Raw genomic sequence first — 8,839 nt, forward strand, 5'->3', positions numbered from 1 at the left:
GTTTGCAATTTTACGTGGAAACCATGTCCTGGGAGGCTAGATCTGCAATTTGGAGCCTTGGTCTTGCTTAAAAGCGTCTGAATGAGTAAAAGACTGAAGGGACTCGACGAGTTGCATGGTCAACTCGACGAATCGGATGAAGATTTCCTGTATTGGTTCTGCATGGACTCGGCGATTCAGTGAGATGACTCGATGAGTTAGTTAGGGTTTTTCCCGACATTTGGACACCGTATGGACTCGACGAGTTGTCTGGAAAGTCGACGAGTCAACTAGGGTTTTCATGATTTCTCAAGTTTTGGAAGGACTCGATGAGTTGGGTCTACATGGATTGTTGACATTGACCGTTGACTTTAACTTTGACCATGGGTTGACCAGTTTGACTTTTAGGGGTATTTTAGTAATTTGGGAATTTATGAAAGTGGATCATTGGTGGATGTAGGTGATTGAGTTTGGAGCTGTATTTGGAGAGTTTGGCATTTATCATCCCGAGCTACTTGTGAGGTGAGTTGTCCTCACTATACTAACAGGGTCGTAGGCACCAATTTCGGTCCCCTTTTCGGATTTGTATCTGGGTTTATTACATGATATGCTTATTGATTTGCATCCTGGTAGTTAGGATGATGATATGCTTAGTGACTTGGTAGGTTGGTATCCTGGTATATAGGATAAAGCTATGTTACTGACCGGTTAGGTCGGTATCCTGGTATATAGGATGATGCTATGATTAGTGATCTGTTAGATTGGTTTGACTGTTATGTATGCTAGCATATGATATTTATGTGCACATGATTTTTTGATTTGGGGGTTGGGTTGGGGCGAACCTGCTTTGTGTTGAAGGCCAACAAACCCAGGGCGGACCGAATTGTAACGACCCAATTTTCATGACCAAAAATTTCGTTTTAAAATCATTACTTTTAGAAAATATAAAAAGCTAAAACAGTGTCTGATCAAATTATCACACAAGTGAACCATGTCTAAAAGCCAATTCATACATTCAATTAAAATATCAGAGTACAAATCCCAGTGAAGCTCGTAAATGCGGAAACCGGAGAGTGTGTGTGACGTGCCGCTACCGCGCCGGCTCCTTTCCCCTAGCTGAGGAGGTACCTGAAACCAAAACTGAAAGCTGTAAGCACAAAGCTTAGTGAGTTGCCCCATAATACCACATACCATGCAACATATAACAACCATTATTCAGCTAGGAGTTACGGGCCTTGCCCACACTCGGGAAGATATGGGCCCTGCCCACACTTCGCTAGCTGGGAGATACGGGCCTCGCCCACACTTGTGAAGATACGGGCCCTGCCCACACTTCGCTATCTGGGAGATACGGGCCTAGCCCACACTCCAACCTCGGAGAGATACGGGCCTTGCCCACACTCAACCGCTAACCCATAACATACAAGTATCACGCAGACAACAAGTATAAGCAATTCTATCATATTAACACATATATCATACTTGAGTAAACCCAGAGATATGGGCTCGGCCCACACTCTAGTACTAGCATCTCGTCTACACGGGTCGGCCTCGGTGCCTTAGACCCGTTCCTACTAGAAGGGAAACTCACCTCGAAATAGCTGCTGGTCTGTGTGGGAACTGATCACCTACTACTGCTGCTGCTGCTCCGGAAACCCTCCGGCTGCAATTCCCACAATATACTCAATCAAACACTGCTCACTGACCTTTGGGTAAAATGACCATTTTACCCCTGACCTTGCCCTAAGTCAAAGTCAGAGTCAACTTTCAGTTGACCTCGACTCGCCGAGTTGGCTTTCCAACTCGCCGAGTCCCTACGCAATCGACTGCCCTGAATCCTGGTCCTACTCGTCGAGTTAGGCGACGACTCGACGGGTTCACCTTCTTAACCAATATTCAAGTCCTTCATCCTACTCGCCGATTTGTATGAACAACTCGCCGAGCTCATCTTCATCCGATGAACACTTATGCGAAGACTCGCCGAGTTGTATGAACAACTCGTCGAGTCTGTTCTTGATCTAAGGAGATTGCCTTGTACTCGCCGAGTCAGGGCATTGACTCGCCGAGTACCTCCATAGATGAGTTAAGCTTCCGACTCACTGAGCCACACCCCGTGACTCACTGGTCACTCGACACTACGAAAAGGGGACAAACTCGGAGACTCGCGAATAGACTCGCCGAGTCATATGAACGACTCGCCGAGTCTTTGCCATGCACCTACTGAATACATGGATTTGCTCGATTCCAGTCCATGCCATTCATAGATCTGGACTTCTAGGACACGAATCACACGTAAAGTTTCAAACTTTACGTGTGGATATTCACCAATATGGATTTTAGGGCTCAAAATGTCTCAAAAGGGTAGATCTAGGACTAACAAGCAACATGGGGCCAAAAAGCTAACAGATCTGAGCCCCTGGAGCTCAATCTTGCCTAGATCCAAAGGCCAAACGCCTTATTACAACATACAATGCACATACAAGCTTGGGGATTTGATCAAGAAGGACCCAAATGAAGTTTTAAGCATAGAATCAAGGGGAAAACGGGTTATACCTCAAAGGAACTGCTGGAAGAACACAAATAATGCTTGGATGGCTTCCCTTCTTCTGGATCTACTTCCTTCCTCTTTCAAAGCCTTCAAAAACACACCCACTAACCTCAAACTCTCAAAGAATAGCTTAGAACGAGAGATACAGGGCTTTAAGGGTCAATGGGGGCCGGCTTGGGGCTGATAAGTCCTTTAAATAGGGTGCAAACCCCTGAAACTTAGGGTTTCATCCAACAGCTGTGACTCGCCGAGTCCAGGATATGGACTCACCGAGTCACCAACTTAAACGTGTCCCGGGTCCCGCATCCACTCGGCGAGTCGGACCTATGACTCGCCGAGTCCAAGGCTAAAAGAAAGGAAATACTCAAATAACATTTACGTACCAGGAACTGGGTGCTACACGAATAGACTGCAGGCCTGGGAGGGCATACTAGTCAGGCCGAAGGCCCGACAAGCGTTCCGGATAGGCTGAAGGCTCTGAGAGGCGGTCCAGATGTGCCAATGGCTCCAAGAGCGGTCCAGATAGACTGACGGCCCAGCGAGGTGGTCTAGTCAGGCTGATGGCTCTTTATGCATGTTGTTTGTTTATATGATATTGATACGGTTTGTATGGCGTTGGTATTTTGGGGGAACTCACTAAGTTTCAGGCTAACGGTTTTGGATTTTGTAACGCCCGTAGATCAGGGCTAGTCAATTAGAGATGATAAGCATCAAAAATGAATTTTTGATGGAATATTATTTAGAAGGATTAATCTTAACTAAGTTGTAGTATATGTCACAAGGTTTCCGTGCATATAAAGAACGCCAAAATCCGAGTTATAACGAAGAAGTTATGACCTGTCGAAGTTTCGCGACAGAACCGGCACGACCCAGCGCGACGTAAATAGTGAATTTAAGGTAGATAGATATATATATCCTTAGTGATCTAAATGAGAATTGAAGATCTCATCGATAGTAGTGCAACGACGGAAAGACGGACGAAAACGGAGTTCAGATGAAGGAGTTATGAATTTCGAACGAAGTTTTCCTGTCCCGGCCTACTAAAGATAATATATAAGTAATATATTTATAATATATTAAAAATAAAGTCAAAATTAGCCAATGGAGTCTAAACGAGAGTTGTAGAGCATAATCTCACCTTCGCGTCGATATAAAGAACGTCCAAAACGGAGTTCGTATGCAAAACTTATGAATTTCTGAAGTTCGGGGCGCGAAACCCCAAAACTGTCAGAGACCACGACGTGGCAAGCAGTGCCACGACGTGGCAAGTCTCCTGACACCTCCGGGAGTCCCCCAGATGCAACTTGCGATGATGCATGCAGTGACGACCAAGCCCACGACGTGGAAAAAGGTTGCCACGACGTGGCAAGGGCCAATTTTGCCCTATAAATAGATTTGAAGGGCCAGCCGTTTAGGGTTGCTATTTTCTCTTCTCTCTCTCCCGTTTTACCTCGATTTGCGTGCAATAAATATCCCGAAGCCCCGATATCAACCCCGAGACCCGAAGCAAGTCCAGAAGCACCGAAGATCCCGAGAAGAAAAGAGTTTCCGAGCCGAAGCTCTACCCGCGAGAAGTCCGGTGTGTGAAGAGATCACAGTTTCACCGAAGGATACTACTTCTACAAGCTGTAGTGCTGTCCGATCATCTTCTGATCAAGTGAGTGTGTGGTCACTTTCTTCTAACACATAAATATTAAGTATTTGCTATGAAATACGTGCTATGTGTATAATATATTGTTGTTTATTTGAGATGATTGTGGAATGAATGAATTATATAAGTTTTAATGAGTTAAACTATATATGTATTTTGTATCTAAAAATATGTTGGGTAGAACATGAGTAGATGAGGTTGTTGGTAGGTGATAAAAGGTGGGTTGGACCATGAGATAAAAGGATAAAGAGATAAACTAGTTTTAGATCCGAGAGTATGGATCAGATCAGGAGGTTAGTTTTAGATCCAAGGGTATGGATCAGATCAAGAGGTTAGTTTTAGGTCCAGGAATATGGATTAGGTAATGAGGAAAATTTAACATCCGGGAGTACGAATTATGTATTTTGGAACTACGTATTCATTCGATAAGGTATCATGTTTATAGTCCCTTTTAGGAATCGTGATTTTAAATACGAGTATTGATTATAATATGAAATATACATATGTATGTGAAGTATTTGTCATTGTCCGAAATACGTGTTAGATATATTTGATAATATACAACGTGCAAATCAGATATGGTTCAATATGTTTTAAGATGTGTATATATGATACTATTAATTAAAAACCTTATGTTAAGTATACACTAGTTAGCATTTCCTAAACGGAGATAGTATCAAAAATTGATTATAAACATTGTAGGTTTGCCTAGTGATGGGTTAAGACTTAAATGGGATGTTTAGTTCAATTAGGATTGGGATTTGGGTAGTCTCTTATTAAGAGTACGTGTGGGGTGAGATTGATGATCGGTGGAGTACGTCCTATGTACAGAAGTACATTTTATGTACGAAGTATTTTTCAAAGCTTTGTGTCTTGGGTGCTGCTTGTGCCAGGGTACTATTATGTTCTCAGGTACAAAGTCTTTTGACAATTTTGTGTGTCGGTTACGGGAGTGTACGGGAATACTCTATCAGTATTTCCCCATACTTTTATTTTGAGAGAGCTTTGGAGTCAGCGTTTCTTTTATGAAGTGATCGACCGAGCTTCATATGTAAGCGTTTTCTTTCACAAAGTAATTAAGGGAACTTCGTAGACTACCTAATAAAGTGCGTTGGTAATAGACCACTGCTAGGTATGTCTGGTGTTATATTGCTGGGATAGGTAGAGTCTGGGGGTATAATTCCTCATGATAGTCAGACCACGCCTAGGCATTGTTATCTAGATAACTACCCCTGACTTAAAATGTCTTGTGGTTCTTTCTTTTACGAACGGAGGTTCGTGGTGAAACTTATTCCATTCCCCTCATTTGATTTCTTTATTGATCCTCATTTGCTGCCAGGGAATTTCCGAAGCAGCTTCGTCAGTTGTTATTCATATCGAATCCTTAGGCTAGATCTCGTAAGATCATTGTATAGGGTCAGTATGTGGGGATCGACGGGAAGGGATATGTTGTTTTAGAAATATAATCTGTGTTCATAATATCAGTGGTTTTGCAGGATCGAGATATACTTTATTATCACATTGTTTGAATTAAGAGCTTTCATACTCTATGTTCCTTAGATAATTAGGTTCATTGGGTAATATTGGAACTAAATGTTCTTTAGGTGTTCTTAAACTAGGTGTCCATTAATTATTGTGAATTGCGTGTTCACCAAAGGTGATCCAAGAACCATGTCAACACTAGACTTTGTGCCAATTCCTTAGGGCAATTCTTAGGAATGAATGGGAGAAGGGTAATCGGTTCTTAGGATAAATATTTAAGAAATAAATGGAGATAAAGGGGGTTGGGTAATTGGATTGATTATTTGATAATTAAATATAATAATTATATTATTGCGGGTTGAAAACCCTATATGCTCACCAGGCTCCCAAGCCTGACCCGCTTAGTTTAATTGTATCACAGGTATCGATACGAAGCTGCTTTGCACTGAGAGATTAAAGGAGATGTAAATCACTAGAGTAAATGAATGTATGTTCTGTTTATGCTTCTGTGTCTGTATCGGAACATGACATCCCGAGGTTTTATTATTTAATGAAAATACATTCTCTTTGAGAAATGTTTTGATAAGTTTTTATCATATCTTGTTTTAGGAACAAATTCCGCAACTCTTTTAATCAAAGGATTACTCTGATTTTAAAATAAAACATAAACAAACCGGTCTTTTCTGGCCGTGAAATTTGGGGATGTCACAGATTTTGTTTCAGGTAGTTCTGAAGATCGCGGGAAGGCGAAGGCGTGATCGTGAACCTCCTTATGTTTTTATGATTTGATTATGGGATGCTCTGACACTAAACTATTTTGAAAACAAATGTGTAATAATTATTGATTTTTTTTAATGATTTAAAAAGTTTAAATTTAGCATGATTTTTATGGATGTTACAAGTTGGTATCAAAACCTTGGTTTGAGTGAATTGGAGGAAACACTCGCGTGTCTCTAGTCTCAAACTAAGGTCAAGATTTTAAAATGATTTTCAAAATACTAAAAGAGAAGGAGACTCCAAAATACCTTACGAATTATTTGATTTTGTGATATGTTAGAACAACATGCTAGTACTAGGCTAGGGATCTTGAGAAATTGCATGATAAAATTGTCTGATTATATGATGTCTGATAGCCTAGGGTTTTTCCGTATATGAAATTGACATCATTACTGTAGTTGCTTAGTGTATGCATCACAACTATACATAATTAAGATCTTATAGCCTGAGAATGTTTGGTTTCGCCTTATTTCTTGTTCTTGTCTGATGAATGGCTTAGGGTAGCATCAGATATTCGAAAGTCTATAGGGTCCGACGTTATGTATGGCTAGCATACACGAATGTTGCCGGGTTGGTGGAAGTCTAATGGGTGGGTTGTGTGGGTCGGTAGGCCAGTTATGAGATGTTTAACATTCCTCTAGGAGCGAGGATTAAGCGCTCGCCATACATTTGTATAGTGTTAGGGCGTTCTAATGATACTTGAGGCAAATATGGGTAGGTGTGGAAGGTAGTATGGGTCCGTACTACTGAAATCACAAGACCCATACGCGTAGTAAGGAAGTCATAACCCCTAGGGCTTTGTTGGGAGTTGGTTCTCGGATTATTATATGGAATGACTGATATCTGATGGGTTTTAGCCATAAGAACTTTCCTATGTGCGCATGCAAAACCCTAATGCTTGGATCTAGGCTTTCTAATTAAACATGATTTGAATCCAAGACTTCTAATGACTATTTAGGTGTAATAACAATATTGAGACAGATCTAGAATCATACCTTTGAATTCCTTGTTGATCTTGTTGTCTTGGAGCTTCTAGAGTCACAATTGTCACTCCTCTAATGGCTTACAAACACCAAATAGCAAGGAGGATGATTTGGGAGAGAGGAGAGGGGAGGAAATCGGCCAGGGTTTCTATACTTTAGATGAAGTACCGATTTCCTTATGCCATAGGGTCTATTTATACTTGTAGACTCCTTAAGGGTTACAACCTAAACCCTAATTGGATAATCTTCTCTTAAAGCTATCCCAATCTATTCCTTAGATAACCCTTTGGACGATTTGAAGCAATCCATAGCTTCTAGAATCCGTCCAATACATATCTATATGGATTTACAGTCTAAAGTTTAACTATCAAACAGTTGACAGTTTATACCCTCTTATTTAATTAATCTCTTTAAGTCACCAAATTAATTCCAATTAATTCTATGACTTATATTAATCAAATAACAATATATTATTCTTTATATTATTCTCATAATATACTAATAATATTTACTCTCTCTTAATAATCATCCTATCAAGTTGCTATGGTGAAGGCAACCCAAAAGGACCATGCACAACCGGATCAAATACTTGCCTAATATAGTTATACCCTTAGACACTATTCCAACAGTCTCCCACTTGGATAAGTCTAGTAACTATATGCACTAGTACAATTCGGTTTGCAATCGTAGCTCTCAAAGACGCTGTCAAACTCTGATCTAATCAATCTTGTCCTTTAGATAAGGGATCGTACATTCCTCTGTTAGATATCATGCTGACAATCCTATGGAATGGTTAGTCAAGCATTTAGGTTTCTCGATCTCTGATTTATTCGACATAGAACTTAATCGAACACATCAATTCAGTTCTGACCGGGCCCGGCACATAAGTCAAATCAAATCATCGAGCGGCCGAGATATCGCTTTTACCTTCTTAGATAAAAGTTATAGATAAACTTCGACTTATATGCATTTACTTATTCATTAACCAGCTATACACAACAATGCGTTTTATAACACCGAGTTACTGATGTGTTTTCGCATTATCAATGTACAATCAATTAATAAATAACAAACCATATATCTAGGTTTTAAGACTATATGATATTATCGTCTTGCGATCACCCTTTTATATCATATTCCATAAGGTGATTCTAGCAAGCACGGGTTTGTTCCAATGCTCAAAACTAGTTCATAAGCACTCATGAACGTTGCAGCAACCCTTTTGCTATGTCTAACATCATTTAGACAATCTACACACCAATTCATGACAATCTTCATTCATATCTACTTCCAACATATGAACGATTGTGGACAATTTGAACAATTCGATTATTCCTAATAAACTCAATTATTCTGGAAGTCAAAACATGCAAAGTGAAACAATAGTTAAACAATTAACATAAGATAGTAACATTACTC

The 8,839-nt window shown here is 40.3% G+C and overlaps 1 long non-coding RNA gene across 1 annotated transcript; it reads right to left on the minus strand.

The window, feature by feature from the left end:
* Positions 1 to 905: 905 nt before the first annotated feature.
* LOC145059091 (uncharacterized) lies at positions 906 to 2,779 on the minus strand. The gene is made up of 3 exons (XR_013686624.1): positions 2,533 to 2,779; positions 1,571 to 1,642; positions 906 to 1,107 (listed from the first exon to the last, which is right to left on the minus strand). It is a non-coding gene; the product is annotated as an uncharacterized LOC145059091 (long non-coding RNA).
* Positions 2,780 to 8,839: the final 6,060 nt, after the last annotated feature.

Source organism: Lactuca serriola, chromosome 6, assembly GCF_051521515.1.
Source record: "Lactuca serriola cultivar US96UC23 chromosome 6, Lser_US96UC23_V15, whole genome shotgun sequence".
Classification (NCBI taxonomy): Eukaryota; Viridiplantae; Streptophyta; class Magnoliopsida; order Asterales; family Asteraceae; genus Lactuca; species Lactuca serriola.